Below are 18,562 nucleotides of genomic sequence, written 5' to 3' on the forward strand. Positions count from 1 at the left end.
AAAAATAAGGTTGTAAAAGAGACCTGGGATTTCAAGTTCGTCTCTGTTTATGACAGTCGACAGACAAAAACAAAACAAGGGGGGGGGGGAACCTACCAAAACCCAAAAAGAGCTAGTGGGGACTAGCTTTTATTTTTATTTTATTTTTGCTTGTGGTCCTGATGACTAAATGCCCCAAGTCGTGCCCAGTTTACATAAATTAATACGTGCCATCCATGAAGAGTTGCCAAATACTATTATAATCCTATTCGAGGCACGGCACTTCAGGCCTTTGGGTTTTGCGCATGCTAAAAAGATTATATATTTAATTGCAAACCTTGGACCTACGACAGAGACTTAAATGGCTAAAAACGTGCCAAGTGATTTCCAGCCACGTGGGGAGCTTCGGCACCTTGGCATCAAGGCCTTGCTACCCTGTTAATGAAAAGCTCATAAAAATATATTTAACTAAAGGTTTTTCTAGCTAACAGAGAGCTATTGCCAAGGCATTTTTATGGGACACTCTTAAATTATAAACAAGCAGCGCCGTATTCTTTTAAATATAGTACATCTTGGACATCCTGCCTCTTCCAGAAGGGAGACTTTCAAATTAAGAAGGATGTTTGCCTTGTCATTTGGGTTTGTGACATCTGATTGCACTGTTAATGCATACTAGGCCCACCAGCCATATGGCCTAGGGAAGTCCTGCTCTCCTGTCTGGGTTGTTACAGGCCTCGCAGTATCACGCCTCAAGGAACTCCGCGTTAAATCAGGGTAGCCCTGTCCCGTTGTCGTGGGCACTGAATGCAGAAATGGGGGAGTGCGTTGATTTTTAATAGTTTCTGGGAGAATGGGTCAACTGATAGCGATGGCAAGAAGGCTGCTTTTCCAAGTCACCGGGGTAGTGTTTAGCACACCATTAAATCCAACCTCTAATTCATTTTTCCAAAAGGTTTCGTGTCCTTTTTCAAATTCATTTTTCTTAGGCCACAGAATATTCCTTATCGGCTTTTGTAGCCTCTCGAGGAGCTTCTGTCGTCTGGAGATGTATTGTGCTATAGTCATCCTAGGGGAGTATTTCCAGTAGCTGAGTTTCTGGCTGGTTGTTTGATTGGGGTTGAAATCTTCTCTGCAGCCTGATTTCTTTCCTGTCTATGCCCTGAAGGCTTCTCTACCGCCAGCCTGTGGCGGGATTAGAGGGTGGCGCTAATGAGGCCGAGGCCAGGACTGCTAGTCCCTGGGTGGGCCATTAGCAATCTTCTTTCCCCTAGTCTTATTGCACCCTTCCCTCCAGTCCACCAGTGTGCAGATGTGTGCCCCAGGTCACAAGGGATGGGGCAAGGGCTGGAGGAGGGTAAGCCCAGGCCCTCAGTGGGGCAGACATCTCCAAGTTCAAACCCCCCAATAGGAAGTAAGACCTAGGCTCCATCTTGGCATGCTCCTTGTAAGGATTCGATTTTACAGATAATGTGTGTGTGTGTGTGTGTGTGTGTGTGTGTGTGTATACACAATATATATACACAATATATATATTATGGGTTCTGGCTAATTCACGGCGAGACTCCATCTAATGTCTAGCACCATAAGTCGTATGGTAAAGAGAAAACGGGAAAACCGGAAGAGCCAGAAGATTAGTGATAGAATATGGAGCTTTTTACGTGTAAATATATTTGAAAATCTGCTTAGTAATAAGCCTCACAATCAACTGGTAGATGCTTAGAATTGTCTTCTAATTAAGTAAGATGCTGTTCTTGGTGTGCCTTTGGGTACCAGGCTACATGCGGGCTCACGACGCCTAGCCCAGCCGCCCAGCCGCAACCACTGGGCGCTTGAAGAAGAGAGATCTCTCCAAGACCTTAGCTCAAGTACAGAAATTCCAGAGCGTGGGTCATTTACACTGACAGCATAGCCAAAGCGGAGTTTTTACAGTTTTGTGCGTAGCGGTCCTCTTTCTGGTTCTGATGTCTGACGGAGAATTTTGGTTACACACAGTGCACTGAGACCTCAAATAGAGTAAGGGTTCAACCCATGTTTTTGTGACTGAATGAGCAGGTCAACACATTGGACACATCCCAGAAAACAGTCCTTCCGGGAACCTGGCCTGGAGGCTTCAGGAGACGGTTGGCCATATACTAACTAGAGTGTCAGACCGGAAGGGGCCGTCTGTTGTGACAGATGAAGTCATCCACTACCCTCTTATTCTCGACTCACGCCACATGTAAAATGCTCCCACGTTGCTCTGGTTCATCCGAGCTGCTTTGCCTCTGACCAGGCACTGGCTTGATCTTCTGTGCCAGAATTGACATTTGATGGAGCGCACGATGGAAAGTGTATACAGTCTTACTGGAAAAGTAGAGGTCTGGAGGCATTTACAAATAAAGCATGAACGCACATTGGTGCACGTGATCATATGTGTGATTGGATGTCGTCGTCTGGTGCACGGTTTGGCAAATGGTTGGGGAAAAGAAATCAAAAGAATATTCCATGACATGTGAAAATTACATGAAATTCAAATTTCAGTGCCTATAAAAAAAGCTATATTGGCACACAGCAACACTCATTTGTTTCCATATTGTCTGTGCCTCCTTTTGTGCTACAGTGGCAGAGATTAGTTGTGACAGACACCGTACAAACCACACAACCAAAGCTGTTTACTACCTGGCCCCTTACAGAAAAAGCTTGCTGACCCCTACCCTCATTGGTCAGGTAGAAAAAGGTACAGGGGCACCTGGGTGGCTCAATCGGTTGAGCGTCCGACTTCAGCTCAAGTCATCTCGCGGTTGGTGGGTTTGAGCCCTGCATCAGGTTCTGTGCTGACAGCTCAGAGCCTGGATCCTGGTTTGAATTCTGTGTCTCCCTCTCTCTCTCTCTCTGCCCCTCCTGTGCTCTCTCTCTCTCTGTCTCTCCTCCTCTCTCAAAATAAATAAACTTAAAAAAATACAATAAAAGCAGGGGTGCCTGGGTGGCTCAGTCAGTTAAGCGTCCAACTTCGGCTTGGGTCATGATCTCGCGGTTCATGGGTTCGAGCCCTGTGTTGGGCTCTGTGCTGACAGCTCAGAGCCTGGAGACTGCTTCAGATTCTGTGTCTTCCTCTCTCTCTTCCCCTCCCCTGCTTGCGCTCTTTCTCTCTCTGTCTGTCGAAAATAAATAAAAATGTTTAAAAATTTTTAAAAATAAAATAAAGAGAAGAAAAAGGCACAGATGTAAGCTTTTCTGTGACTGTGCAAGTTAAACTTATCAGCCCCCCCCTTTTTTGGCCTTTAAAACATTGAGCAGGTGTTTACTGAGCCCTTTTCACGGGTTCTGGATATCTGGGGATGATGTCCCACCCAATTCTCATTTCTCATTCAGAGCAAACAGACCGCTCCTAATTTACTATCTTTGAAGTCGTTACGCGTATGAGACCTATTGACAGAGCAGCTATGTGTCAGAAACCGGTGAACACAGACCTAGAGCATACTGCTAGCCTTCCAAGTTGTATGTAGATGGGTATATTGCAAAAGGCACGTGCATGTTCCAAAATTCCATTACTCCCCAAGATCTAACTAAGGCTAAGCATACTTTCAATCGCAGTGATGGTAAATGACTCACAATATCCATTTAGTTGGTCTGTTTTCCCCTCCAAGGGTTTGCTTCCTCTTCCCCATTTCTCAAGCACTTGTTCAATTTACTTTTAATGCCTTCATGGTTGTAAGGTTCTTTCGACACCACAGGGGGACCGTGGTACACATTAATTACACTCCATAGAAAGGAGAAATTAAATATATGCTTAGTGAAGGTAAGCCCATAATGTACCTGGATACACTAATGATTCTACCCTGAAACATTAAATATTACCTCTGAGGGTAAGAATCAAAATGGAATGTTCTTAAGATCAGTGATCAGGACAAGAGATGCTGGTATATTTCTCAGTCTGCTGGAGCCGTGCCGATATCAAAGCTTGATTAGTATGTTCAAACTGTGGCTCTTTAATGTGTCAGAGAGACTTTCACTTGTATGTTAATGGTCTGCAGCAATTATCTTCAAGCTTTCATTGTGACAACAAGGCCTGAGAGATGTACAGATTTCTTCTACCATATGTGACTTATCACATACATTTTTTTAAAAACACATTTCTGTTATTAAGACATATGTGATAGTACACTTCTGCAAATGTGAATTGCTTTTGGCTAAAAGCCATGCACTAATAAGTTGAGTTGAATCTAACCGAGGTTGACATCTGTTACCAAAAGGAAGGGCGGGGGGTGGAGAGGGAGAGAGAGGGAGAGAGAGGGAGAGGGAGCACAGTTGTCAAGCATCACATTCTTCCTTGCTTTTACACTTTAACAACGTTAAACAACGTAGTTGTTGTCTTTCACAAATCAGGATCAGAATCCACTCTGCTTCGGAAATTACAGCTTTATTTACGAGCCAATCCATCTTACAGATACGGTGGTTTCATTATTGAAATTGACAAATAGCCACAAAGATTGTCCTGCCCATGGTGTTTGTGCATTATTCATTTATCCACCCAATGAATATTTATTGGGAATCTACAGCGTTCCGGGAACTGCGATAGATGCTGAGGGAATTAAAAATAAATCTGACACAGGTCTTACCCTCGAGGAGTTTAGAGTCCAGTAGGAGAGATAAAATCGGTTTGTAAAGAACTAAATACAAGATAGAGAGAGATGTTTGTTAAGTAGGAAACAGACAGAGTACAAGGGAAGCTCTAAGGACAGAACGTGCTTCCAGTTAGCGCTGGTGGAGAAGGCGGGGGGCGGGGGGGACATTTGCACCAGGACTTTAAAGACTTGGTTTGAGCCACTGGTGCTGAGGTGGCAGGCAGTGCAAGGTCAGGTTGGAAACCAAAGCTCAGAAGAAATGGTGACTTAGGGACCTCAGCATTGAGGAGCCCTAACTCGTTACTGTGAATCATCATTTACTCCCCTATTACTAAACATAAACAATGAGTCCATAGACGTGGGATCCAGTCCTCAATCGAACACTAGCTTATGGTATGGGGTTGTACATGTTCCTTCCTTGCCGCAGACCTCAGCTACATTATTTGTTTGGTTCTTCCACCTCTTGGGAAAAAAAGCCAAAGCTTGAAATCCTGTTTTATAATTATTTTAGGAAATATTTGATGTTAAGGTTTGATATAGATGCACACAAGCAGGCACACTGTAAAGATCGCATGTATAATACTCCTGTTGACATACACACACACACGCACCCCCAGAGAATGCCATTTCCCATCATTCATTTCTGTCTTGTGTACCCGTGAAATGAGGGACAAGAAGCCACATCATTAGAATCTTAAAGAGATACGTTAGATAGAAGATTGGCGTGGCCCCAAGAATGTTGAGTTGAGTCATTTAAATGACCCCTCGCAACCAGAGGTGATTTTGCCGTTAGAATCCCTATCTCTTATGACGCTCTCGGACACACGCACATCACCGCTGTGCAGAACATCGCCGGAATCACCGCATCGTCTCAGAATGATGGAGCGATGGATTCTGTACTGTGTTCCACCAAACATCAGTCTTGCGGGGTCTTCTCCTTTGGGAATAAAAGGCTCCAGCACCCTTTCCTGGAGTGCCCTGTACATATTTGAGTAATGCAGGCTCGAAGGAGTCCTGCAGAAAGAGGCTTCTTTACCTTTGTCTTAGCCAAGTTTTCCCAAATGTGTTTGGCCAGAGGACAGCCCGACCTGACACAGTGTTTTGTGGGACACAGAACTGGATGCGCAGGGCCACGGGAAATAAGATGACCCCACGGGAGTGTGGCTTCCGTAGGTAGTTTGAGAAAACCAGGGCCCAATAACTCACGTCCAGTCCCTAATAAGAATATTTGCAATGAGCAGGCTAATTTACAGGTCAGCCATGGAAAGGAAAATGGGGACTATCCTGAGGGGTGGTCCTCAGCGAGGGGAGTGGGAGCTTTGGGTGAGGTCCCTCTGAGTGAGATCTGTGAAGCCGGCAGTCCCCAGTGAGCGTCATAAAGGCCCAGTCATTTCCTGATAGTGAGGCACCCAGCCCAGTGCGCTCCCTGTGACACCAGCCAAAGCGTAGGCAGCCTCTAATCGGCTCTGGCCGTTTTAAGGGTAGTTAAAGGAAAGAGAGCAATCAAACCTCTGTTGAAATGGCTGCATATATGGCGCTGTTTATGCTGTCCGGATAGCTAAAATCGGATGCAGAAGGTCTCAGCAGGCATCTGCACAGCCCAAAGTTCTGGCCATCCTCCTTTTCACTTGGTAATGGGACTCGAATCATGGAAGCGATCCCAGATGACTGCCCAGAACCCCGGGGTGCCGGGAATTCTGTCCACTGTGGACCCGCTGCCTCTTTCTCATCACCTCTTAGGACACACATGTTCACTTTCAAATTTGTTGGTGGTTTTTAAAGTCCTGCTAGTGAGCGGGGCGCCTGGGTGGCTCAGTCGGTTGAGCATCAGACTTTGGCTCAGGTCACGATCTCACGGTTCATGAGTTTCAGCCCCGCATCGGTCTCGGTGCTGACAGCTCGAAGCCCGGAGCCTGCTTCGGATTCTGTGTCTCCCTCTCTGTCTGCCCCTTCCCCACTCGTGCTCTGTCTCTCTCAAAAATGAAACATTAAAAAACTTTTTTTAAATAAAAAAAAAATGTGAAGTCCTACTGGCGCACTTTTTATACCAGTTTGTCTTCTTAGAGTATGGCCTCAAATGTTTCCAATCTTAACGAACCAGCAAGTTTGCTGGCATTCAAACAATTATGCCAACTTCAATTATGGTAACTTTATATCGATAAGGAAGAGTTTCTTCAAAACTGCAAGCTCGTTGGTTTGTCTCATTAGCATCTCTGATCTTTTCGAAAGCATCATGAGCACCTCTTTTCTTGAGGTGGTGAGTTAACATGCTAACGACCACGATGATGAAATGGAAGTAGAAAGCACCCATTCATTGGTGAAGCTACAGCACTCATAAAATACTCCTTCATCCAGTACTTTATAAAGTACCGGGCAACTTTCTAACCCTGTGCTTCTTAGCATATGCCGCTTAGATGAGAACAGACAACTCTTTCATCCGTTCACCCAGCCCAGCCCACTTTGGGGTGCATACGATTTCCAGCTACAATTTTATTTTAACATCAGCGTTCGGCAGTCTTTCAGAAAGCTGCTGAAAACTCAGAAGCACGTAGCCGATCTGTTAGAAAGTCAGGCAAGCCATGCACGTGCATCCTTTTGACAAACATGAACTGTTCCAGGCTCGGTCGATGGGGAGAGGAGTAAGGTAGAGTGTCTGCCCTGAAGGTCCTCACTCTCCTAAGGAAACGGCCGCCTCGCTGCCCTGCAGAATAGACAGGCTCTGCGAGGAAAGCAGAGGAAAGTGTGTGCAGCATCTCACGAGGCCCAGAGGAAGAAGCGAGCCACCTGCTCGGTGTGGGCTCGCCCTCGCTCCACAGGAGTCCCTGGGTGAACCATGTAGGGAGAGCCACTCAAGAGAGCCGGACAGCACTCGCAAACGGCATGGCAAGAAGAAAGCAGAGATTGTGTTGAGAGCCGTGTCTGGGAGGTCGAGGCAGCCAAGGAGAGGGGGCACTTTTCTAGATGGAAGGTGATGATACCACGTTTGTGACTCACAGGAGAGCAAAGAAGGGACACATGCCGGGACACAGCCAGAGATTCGGGCCCCGCTTTTGACATTAAGAGGAGAGCAGTGCAGTGTGGGCAAAACTAAGAAAATGCCAAAAAAGGATTCTTTTGTTCTAGAAAGTTAAAGGTTAGAGTTAGGGAAGGATTAGAAACCTTTTTTAAACTGTTTGCAGAGAAATAGATCTATCAAATCCTTCCTGATTACATCTGGCTAATCCTTTTCGGCAGACTTTTATGTCAATCTCCACGCACGCAGGGTTCCTCTAAGCATTGGGCTGCTCCCTTGTGGCTTTATCGACCCTTGATTGTTTCTTACATTTTTAAAAACTGTGCTTTCATATGGTTCCTTTCACATTATTCAAACGTCTAGTATTTTGGGCATGGCACATAACATTATTATTCTAGCTTCATTTTCTGAATTCATTGCACAGACATAAAAATTCTTTCTGAATGTATTTTTATCAGCCACAGACGTAAGCACAGTAGGGCTATTTTGATTTCTAGGGAAACGAGGCATGCCCCCATGGTAACTACACGCAGGACTCCAAACAGTAAATCAGCCCTCCATCGACCACAAAATATGTTCAAAGTCAGGAGCCTGGGGTCATGAGTTATTATTTAGTTGACTGAAATAGGAAGCATAGAGTTTCTGCTTTTATTAAAGCTTTTGTCTAAACCAAAAGCAGTTATCTAGAGAGCCAACATTAAAAAAAAAAAAAAAAGGCAAACCATTCTTCCACAGGGAAGTGTTTCCATTTGTAGAATTTACAGCATGGGGATAGATTACATGTCATTAGAACCCAGTTTCTGTATACACACGCATTTATGTACTCTGTGCCTCAGTATCCCCTCCTGCCCCGTGGTGATTTACATCCAAGATGGAGTTGGTGGTGATAGGCAGACAGATCAGCCATAACTATAGAAGTTCTGAAATCTCTTCCTTGGTGTCTCTTTCTCTGTCCTCATCACCCCCTAATATTTGACCGCTTTCCTTCCTCCAAGACCATATCCCCACATGTGCATGCCACATTGTTGGGGAAAATATTTCAGAAAAGCCTTGTGGCTTTTTCTATTTTTTTTTTTTTTTTTAGCAGCTTCAGGGACTTTATGACTGTACACCTCCACGGAAGCCCTGAAGCTCACCGTGCATCATCAAACCCCGCAGTGTGAGCTACCAGGAGTCTGCTAATAATAACACCTACACTGGAAACACCCCTTATTCATCTCCCTTCCACTCAGTAGAGATGCAGATTACTACACTGGCTAAGTGAAAGTTTCATTTGCCTCAAGCTGTGATGCGACAAATTAGACACGCTAGCAAACCTGCTTGAGAGATAGGTGTGGGGGCGCCCGGGTGGCTCAGTCGGTCGAGCGTCCGTCTTTGGCTCAGGCCATGATCTCACTGTTCGTGAGCTCGAGCCCCGCGTCGGGCTCTGCACTGACCGCTCAGATCAGAGCCTGGCGCCTGCTGCGGATTCTCTGTCTCCCTCGCTCTCTGCCCCTCCGCTGCCCGCACTCTGTCTCTCTCACAAAAATAAATAAAACCTTAAAAAAAATTAACAAAAAAGAGAGGTGTGGATGTGTGTATATGCCCTCTACACAAATATATGTACACTCGCTCACATATAACTGAAACCCCACCTATTGCCAAAAATGGATTTGACGCGATTGAAACAAGATTGTAGGGGAGGGTGCTTAAAGGAAATGGGAGACCCTGCTATTTCCTAGCACCGTAGAAACATCTGTTTACATACGCGTAGCAACTAGAAAAATGCTGTGTGGTTTTGAATCCACCCAGATGAAGGCTGCCGGACCATGACAGAACTAAGCACGGCCGGGCCCTTCTGCAGGGACGCCATGGGGGCACAAAGCCTGTTGGGAGATCCCCTTGGAGAATGCCATCACACGCGTGGGAGGTTCTTCCACCGGTGCTTAGCGACAGGTGCTAAATCTTTGAAAGTGGGTTTCACTTTTGTAAACTAGCCCAGGACGGTGACTCAGAGCCATGGACGTTGAAAAAGTAGCCAGCGAAGGAAATGCACGCGGATATTGGGTCAAAACGATAGTGATGTTCCCTTGTGGATAGCGAATGCTCCAAGAGGAATGTTAAAGGCTTTGTGCAAGAGCGACACCATTGGACAACCACCCTGTGCAAAAGAGCAACTCCTCCCACCCGTACCTTCGCCATCCCCTTTAGCCTCCTTCGTTGTCCACTTTAGCAGTTACCATCATACTGTATGTGTCTATTAGATCCATCCATCTCATGGTCATTTCTCTGTGTTTTGGACAATTACTGAACTCCTTATTGGCCCTCATGTGGGTTACTAACTCTGTACTCCATATTGGTTTTAACTCCAAGGCATTTTAAAGTTAGTTTTACTGTCTTTATAGCACTAGAGTTTCACCTCACGGATGATTCATTCTCCTGGTCTATACCCAGCTGCCGACCGCAGGACATAGCCCCATTCTTGATCGTGAAGGGAAGGCACAGGGGCAAAGGTGTCAGCTGCACTTGATGTCATTAAGCATTTTCGAGAATGACAGAAGGCACGCTTTTGTCACTGTGGGACAAGGAAACAGAAAGGTTATGAAGCTAACAGCTGATAGCACATGCTGTCTCCTCTTTTTGAAAGGCCATCCTGATGCTCAGAAATTAGCAGGATGGGACACACAGCAGCCAGTGCCAAAACACACACACACTGGTCCTCTTCCTCAGAGCTGGGAAGGCTGAGAAGCGCCTTCCCCACGGGCCCATAGTCCCAGCAGTTGTTGGATGGCGCCACCGGTACTTCGGCAAATCCCTCACTTTATATCAATGTGTATGAAAGAAACCAAAACAAGACCATGTTTCAGGAAATAATACCACCACAAGGTTACTTTTGCCTCATACAGCGTCTCCTAGAATGGAATTGCCAGATCTCCTCCCTCAGGGATCGCTCTTACGCTCGCAATAATCGAGGCTGATTTTATTGGCAAATCACCTCTGGATGAGGAACACACTCCAGAGGAAACTTTGTGTGGGATGAACTGTTTCCTGGTGCCAGTGGCACGTTAGCCAGGCCCGTGCTGTGCAAGTTCCCAATCTTTCTGCTCGTTCAGGCAGCACATTCATTAGCAACTCTTCAGGCAGTGTCGAATAACTGGACATATTAGGGAAATTTACTTTGAATTGTTTTGGAGACTTACTGGCTAACAGGTCAGTAATCAAAGTGTAGCTTTTAACATGCACATTAAATATTTTACTAGTAGTGGCAGGACTCACTATTGTTTGTACTTCAAATGCTTGCCATAAAACCATTTTGCATGGGGTCCCTGGGTGGCTTAGTCGGTTGAGCATCTGACTTTGGCTCAGGTCATGATCTCTTGGTTTGTGAGTTCGAGCCCTGCCTTGGGCTTTGCACCGACAGCACAGAGCCTGCTTCGGATCCTCTGTCTCCCTCTTTCTCCACCCCTCCCCGGCTCTCTTTCTGTCTCAAAATAAATAGACAGTAAAAACAAAAAAGCAAAAACCATTTTGCCTAATGATTTAAGTCCTCAAAGATCCTGGGTCGACGACAGGGCAGAATTAGGGAGGGCAGGATAAGGGGAGAGAGGATGGTGATACCGGGTATTGAGGCTGTCATACTACTACCTTTGTAGGCATGGCTCACCTAGCAATCATTTCCTGCTTGTTGCCTTTGTGAACTATAAAAAGAATCCAGAGTTATGTTGACGGCAGAGTGTAGCACAACTAACCAGAAGATCCCAATTCGGAAATGTACCCCAGCTCTCAAACCCTTGCCCCCAGTGGAAATTGAGAATATTACAGACAGAATATGTTGAGCCTCTAGGACGCAAGAAGGGAAGGAGGAAACTGGAAGAAAGGAAGGAGGAGAAGCCACACATCAGGGGACTCTGGTAACCTTGGGGTGACATTGACTCTGAAGGGCTGGAGGAAAGGTACTTAAAAGCTGATTTGATTCATGAAGACAGAAGAGTTGAGTCGGGGTTGGGGGGAGCCAGAAAGAATGGTTTTATGCGCAAGAGAGGGAAACAGCGGAGGGGGAGCTCCTCAAAGTATATGCCACGTCTTAGCCCTCCAGTTTCTCAGGCGAAACTCACAACAGGCAGGAGAGAGATGATTCCCCCTGTTGTGTTCCTGTGAAGAGTCTCAGTGCTTAGGCCAGTCGTCAGAGCACGAGAAAACTCGATCAGGGATGATGTGCCTAATGCCTGCTGCTGGGTTTGAGATAGTTCAGACACGAAGCGTAGAAGCCAAAATGCTGGCCTGGGCTGACTGGTTGGTACCCTTCTTTTATGAGTTTTGTGCCCAGATTATTACTATTATTTACTTTAACCAAGAGAGGGAAAGTAGAACAATTCCCATGATCCAACGGTCACACAAAGCTTTTTTAAGTACTGATGTAAGTGGCATAAGGCTTAATACTTGGGTTCCCAGCAATCAAGAAACAACCTTGTGCAATATCACCAGAGCTCAGTTCCCCAGTGGGCATAACAGAGATGATTAGATATATTGAGTTCTTTGTGTCATTCAAAGAACACAGAATCTCATACACGTTGGTGTTAGCTTCCCTTCACTTCATTTCAATTTTCAATAACCAGGGTCATCACATGTAACCGTTGCTTCGTAATGAAACTTCATGTCGAATTGGATTTGTCTTTTAGGTGAAAGTATATTGTGAAACCTTCTGAAATCGGATGTTTAAAATAATTTTTACTGCCACAGAAATCATAAATATACCTCATATTCTGAACGACAATCATGTGGTCAGTGAATGATAAAAACAAAATCTCTGAAAAAAAATGTTATATTTCTGCTTTTGATATTTGACAAGCCTGGGGAAAGAAGTGCCCTGGTTAATCAAAATGATTTGGTTAACAGAACTATCAAATGTAGAGAGAATGATTTTTAAGGAATTAGAAGAGCGTGAGTACCCTTGGCGAGAAACAATGCGAGCTATAATCTAATCCTTCTTCAATGGCTCAGCCACCACCAGTTGATTAACCAGAGCGTGCACTTACCAACAGGAAGCACATAGAACTTTTGAATAACCAAGGCTCCTGTGCAAATAGCACGATGAGAACCATTCATAGTGTCCTCGTATAAAAAAGACCAGCGATAACAAGCATTGGCAAAGGCGTGGAGAAAAGGGAACCCTTGTGCACTGTTGCTGACAGTGTAAATTAGTGCGGCCACTGTGAAAAACAGTACGGAGGTTTCTCAGAAAATTAAAAATAGAACTTACCAGGGGACACCTGGGTGGCTCAGCCGGTTAAGCGTCCGACTCTTGATTTGGTCTCAGGTCACGATCTCATGGTTCCCGAGATCGAGCCCCGCACTGGGCTCTGTGCTGACAGCACGGAGCCTGATTGGGATTTACTCTCTCTCCCTCTCGCTCGGCCTCTTCCTCACTTGCATGCGTGCATGCATGTGCGTGCATGGGTGCTCTCTCTCAAAATAAATATATAAACATTAAAAAAAAATAGAACTACCGTGCATTCCAGCAATCCCACTTCTGGAAATACATTTGAAAGAAATGAAATCATGATCTCAAAGAGAGAGCTGCACCCCCATGTTCATTGCAGCATGATTCATGACAGCCAAGACATGGGATGAATGAGTAAAGAAAATGTGATATATAATAGAATATTATTCATACACACACACACACACACACACGCACACACACAAACAAAAATGGAAGGGAATTCTGCCATCTGCAGCAACATGGATGAGCCTTGAGGTGATTATACTAAAGTGAAATAAGATGGACAGAGAAATTCAAATACTGTGTGATTTCACTTATATATTTGGAATCTAATAAAACTAAAACTCATAGAGACAGAGTAGATTGGTAGCTACCAGGGGAGGGAGCATGGGGGATATGGATGAGGGTGGTTGAAGGGTACAAACCTCCAGTTGTAAGATGAATAAGTTCTGAGGACCTGATGCACAGCATGGTGACGGTCCTTAACAATGCTGTATTGTATACGTGACAGGTGCTGAGAGAGTGGATCTTAAAAGTTCTCACCACACACACACACACACACACACACACACACACACACACACACACGGTAGCTATGTGAAGTGACAGTTATATTCACCGAACTTACTTTAGCAATCATTTTTTTGCAATATAGTCTATCAAATTATCATGTCATGTGCCTCAAGCTTACACAACATCGTATGTCCATTATATCTCGATAAAGATGGGGAAAAAATTTCCCGGTGCCTAGATGTGGTCATGCCCAGTCGGATTCCTCAGAGTATCCAGTTATGTTCCTGGATTTAGCAGTTTTCCCAGGAAAACTATAGTCAGTGTCACAGTGATGTGAAAAGCATTGTGCTGGTATCTGTACAAATTCTCTGATGTGCAGATAAGTCAGGGGTCACCCACACAGTTTATCTTCCATTCTCAAACATGAAAACAGTTAGGGGGGGTTTCTGATACATTGTCCAGAGCAGAGCTGCCCCACAACTTTTTAGTGGCACAGGTAACAGAAATGCAGATATACCGATCCTTGTAAACCTCGGGATGGCAGGGCCCAGGGGCACTGGAGTCTCTTGACTACAAACCATACTATTCCAGTCCTTTCCTATGTAGACCAAGATGTGGAAACGGTTAGGAAACACTGTTCTATGGATTTGAGCGTTATGCATCGTGTTCATTTTCTTTAAGGTTTAGCTTCACGGTGATGATTCTCTCTTCCTTCTGCTAATTTGATGGTCTAAGTTAGCTTTTCCCAAAGTGTGACCCATAGAGAGTGTTTTGAAAGATGTTAATAGGTGTTATTCAGGAGACAAAACAGACAGTGTATGTGGGTGGGTGTGTTTGGTGGAGATTGGTCAACTAAGTATTGGGAAATGCTGGATTAAAAGGGTTTTCTTCTAAGTTGCATTTTGAGCCCTTAATGCATCTCTAAGAGGGGGAAATATAGTTTAATGCAGTGTTTCCCCAGCTTGTTTGACCTAGAAAGCTTTTGTCTGTGGAATATCAGTCTACTGTGAGATATGCTGCAGTAAGTAAAGCTGGGTTGCATTAATGGTGTCAACTCATGAGTGAGTTAAGCAAACTGATCCTCATTTGAGGGTACCTCCCCCAAGCTAGAAACAGAAGTTTCTTTAGCCAACCTACTGTTGGTGTACAGAGCCACTGGGGCACAACCTGGAAGGTTCACCAGCCTGCCAAGGGGGCCGCTAAAGGGGCCACTAGTCTGAATCAACAGACAGTCGTCCTGCGCAGAGTCTTCCGGCCACAGCCACACTGTGTGAGCAGGTAAAAGTGAACTGGAAAAGTGGAGTTCTGGTCTCAAGAATTAGATGAACATGAATACCCGTGTTGTCTAGATCAGCATCCCATGTGATGTCTATCCCTCTCTTAAAACTTTCTTCACTGTAGACATATAAAGTGGAGCTTTTCGGATGATAGCACGATTTCTTAAAATAGCTATTTTGAGATATGATTCACGAAACATACAGTTTGCTGATTTAAAGTGTATAATTCAGTGGGTTTTAGTATATTCACAGATTTGTGCAGCAATCACCACAATCAATTTTAGAACATTTTCATCACCCCCAAGGGAAACCCTGTGCCCATTAAGCTGTCACTCCCCGCTGTGTCGCTCCACACAGCCCTTACCACTCTGTATCTATGGATTTGTCTATTCTGGACATTTCATCTGAATGGAATCATACAACACGTGGTCTTGTGTGCCTGGCTTCCCTCACTTAGCGTGATGGTTTCAAGGTTCGTCCAGGTTGTGGCACGAATCGGTACTTCATTCCTCCTTATGGCTGAATAATACTAGTCCATCTTCTGGATAGAGCACATCATGTTTGTCCGTTCCCCCACTGATGGGCATTTGGGTTGTTTTCACCTTTTGGCTCTCGCAAATAGTGTTGCTGTGAACACACGTGCACAGGTTTTTGTGTGAACATGCTTTCAGCTCTTTTAGGTCTATGCCTAGGACTGGAATTGCTGGGTCCTCTGATAACTCTGGGTTCAGCCTTTTGAGAATCTGCCAGACTGTTTTCTAGAGTCACTGCTCCATTTGCATTCTCATCAGCAGTACATGAGGCTTCCAGTTTTTTGGATGACATCACCCACACCTGCCATTGTCTGTGTTTTGATTATTGCCATCCTAGTAGGTGTGAAGGGAGAACTCACTGTAGTTTTCATCTGCATTTACCTGATGACTAATGATGTTAGGCGTCTTTTGTGGACTTACTGGCCAATTTTATATCTTCGGAGAAATATCTATTCAGATCCTGTGTCTTTTTATTATTTATTTGTAGTAATTCTTTATATATGCTAGCTACAAGTCCCTTATCAGATTTTTGATTTGCAAAAATTTGCTCCTATTCTGTGGATTGCCATGTCACTTTCTTGATGATGTATTTTGAGGCACAACAGTCTGTAATTTTGATGAAATCCAATGTCCCTATTTTTTTCTTTTGTTGCTTGTGCTTTAGTTGTCATATCATGAAGGTCCATGCCTTCCAAGGGTTTTAGTTCTTAGGTCTTAGTTTTAGGTTTTTGATCCATTTTAAGTTGACTTTTATGTACGGTCCGAGGTGAAGGACCGAAGACCATCGTTCTTTTGCATGTAGAAATCCAGTCGTCCAGGCATCATTTGCTGAAAAGACTATTATTCTTTCCCTGTTGAAATGGCTTGATGCCATTGATCTATATATCTGTCCTTATTTTCATACCATGCTGTCTTGGTTACTATAGCTTTGTAGTAGGTTTAGAAATTAGCAAGTTTGATTCCTCCAACTTTGTTCTTTTTCAAGATTGCTTTGGCTATTCTGGGTCCCAATTACACATTTTAAAGCTTCACTCTACTTGTATAGGCACTGCCTTCTAGTTTAGAAGGCGGCCGTTGAGCCAGTATTTGGACTTAGCACATAGGACGCAAAGACAAAAACCCTTAGCTCAATATGGAAGTGGATATTTCCAATTTTGAATTCAAAAGCCAGAAGAGAATGAGACTGGGAATTAGGCCTCAGGTCTATTCTGTAGTCTCTGAACCAGGATGGAATCCAGGTTCTCTCCAAATCTGTGTGTCTACACTCGTGAATCACCATGATTTCAATTTTTCGTTGTGCTGGAGACGGTGATTCCCCAGAGCCTCCGCTGTGGGTGAGACGCACTAGTTGACTCTAACTAGGGGATGTCACCAGGAAAATAGGAAAACCTTCCCTTTTTTACATTCCAAATACATAGTGAGGAAGAATTTAACAGCATTTGAAGTATATTGAAGGTATTGCAACAAAAGTAAATGACAGCTTGATGTTTAATGCTTAGAATAAAATGACTACATCGTGTGGCTCCTTCTCAAAAGCATCTAACATCTTATGGATTGGTAAGCTGGTGTTAGGTATGAATGGTCTTCTTCAATTCTGTAAACCGATTCATTCTACTTACAAAACAGGGGGGCGGTGTGGGTATTGTATCAAATATCCAAGGCTTCCCAGTCCATGTTCTTCCTTCTTGGCAGTTTTCCGTAATTTTATGAAATATTTTAATGTGACAGAGTCACTTCAATTACACAGTCATTATAAGTTTTGCCAAGGTTGAGTATGGATCGTTTTGTGTTCATTAGAGCACAAAATTAGAATTTTCATTGCTGCAACTGTAAACACTGTTTGGCTCAAAGGAATCAAACATTTTCTCATAAAATCTTGGATAAGTGATAATGGGCATTTTTACTATTTTTCAGCATGTTTTAATTTTTTGAAACTATTTTCTGCTTTCCCTCTTTGGGTCTATTTCAGGAAGTTGAATAAGTGATTCCCCCCCCCCCACCCCACCCCTCTCGCCGACTTGAACTAGCGGGCACAGAGAGAACAGTCCCCAGAGTCAGGAGAAAGAGAATAAATTATTTCTTTAATTTTCTCAGCTTTAGTTGGCCCGAAGTCTGGCAGTTAGACCTGAGTAAGTCTGGCAAAACCATCTGGCACACCTACATCTGTTCTCACATTTGCCAATCAGGATTTATCAAAAACCAATGGCTCAAAAACGTGAAGCTCTTAAGAGGTGCTAATTTGTGGCTAAACAGTAATTCAAATGCTACACCATTTGGTCCTCGTGGAGTGTAGTTTTGGTTTTGGGGGATTTAGTGAACCTGTTTCATCTTCCTCTCTTACGTTCTCTGGAAAAAGAAGAAAGAAGAAATGGAAAGCAGTTCGTATCTAAGAACCTTCTTTTCCTCCCTTTGATCCCTTCTGATACTGGAAGGGCTGCCGACAGGGTTTAGATACCTTGGTGCCATTTATTAGTGGGCAGTCAGACATTCCTGCTCTCTTCAGTTATGAGGATGTTCTCAGTAAAACACCAACACTTGATTCTAAATCATTGCCCACTTACCATCTCTGTTCTCCAACCTTCTGCCTGCCACTCAAAGTCAGTCATCTGTGAAGAACCCTCCCCTCCCTTTCCCTCCCCACCAGCAAAGGGGAGAGGGCATTCATTATTCATTACCATGCTTCCTCTTGGCCAAGGTGTATTCTCTTGCTTCAAACTCAGAACAGCTCACTGGCTTGCGGGGATCCAACAGCCACGGGCGGAGGAACAAGTTTATTATGGAAAGCACATGACTCTGCCAGATTTCACTGACAGATTTTGAAGCCGGAGCAAGGAATTGGCTGGCACTCTTCGTGCATTAATGTCCTTTGGCCCTCAACGTGCTCATTGTTACACAGGTGCACCTTATAAAGCACATAGACATTTCTAAGCTAATGAAATAAATAACGCCATTCACATACCAACAACTATGAGGAGTTGATGCCCCCAAAACAAATCTCTACCACAACAGCCCATGTGTAATAGACTAAATTATAGTTTGATACAATGATAGGTTGTTTTGATCAGACCTTGTAGATTTGGGGATTGAGTGGTTTATTTTTGTACCTTGTATGCCTGTATGCCTGGCACAAGGCGTTTTGTCCCTGAGTTACCAAAAGCATT

General features: G+C 44.3%; 1 protein-coding gene across 1 annotated transcript in view; it reads left to right on the forward strand.

Moving 5' to 3' along the window:
• The window catches only part of AFF2 (ALF transcription elongation factor 2), a 454,379-nt gene that overhangs the window by 370,822 nt on the left and 64,995 nt on the right, over nt 1-18,562 (forward strand). The gene's annotated exons all lie outside the window — the stretch shown is intronic.

This window comes from Panthera pardus, unplaced genomic scaffold, assembly GCF_024362965.1.
Source record: "Panthera pardus isolate Hobbes unplaced genomic scaffold, ASM2436296v1 HiC_scaffold_27, whole genome shotgun sequence".
In the NCBI taxonomy this organism is placed as follows: Eukaryota; Metazoa; Chordata; class Mammalia; order Carnivora; family Felidae; genus Panthera; species Panthera pardus.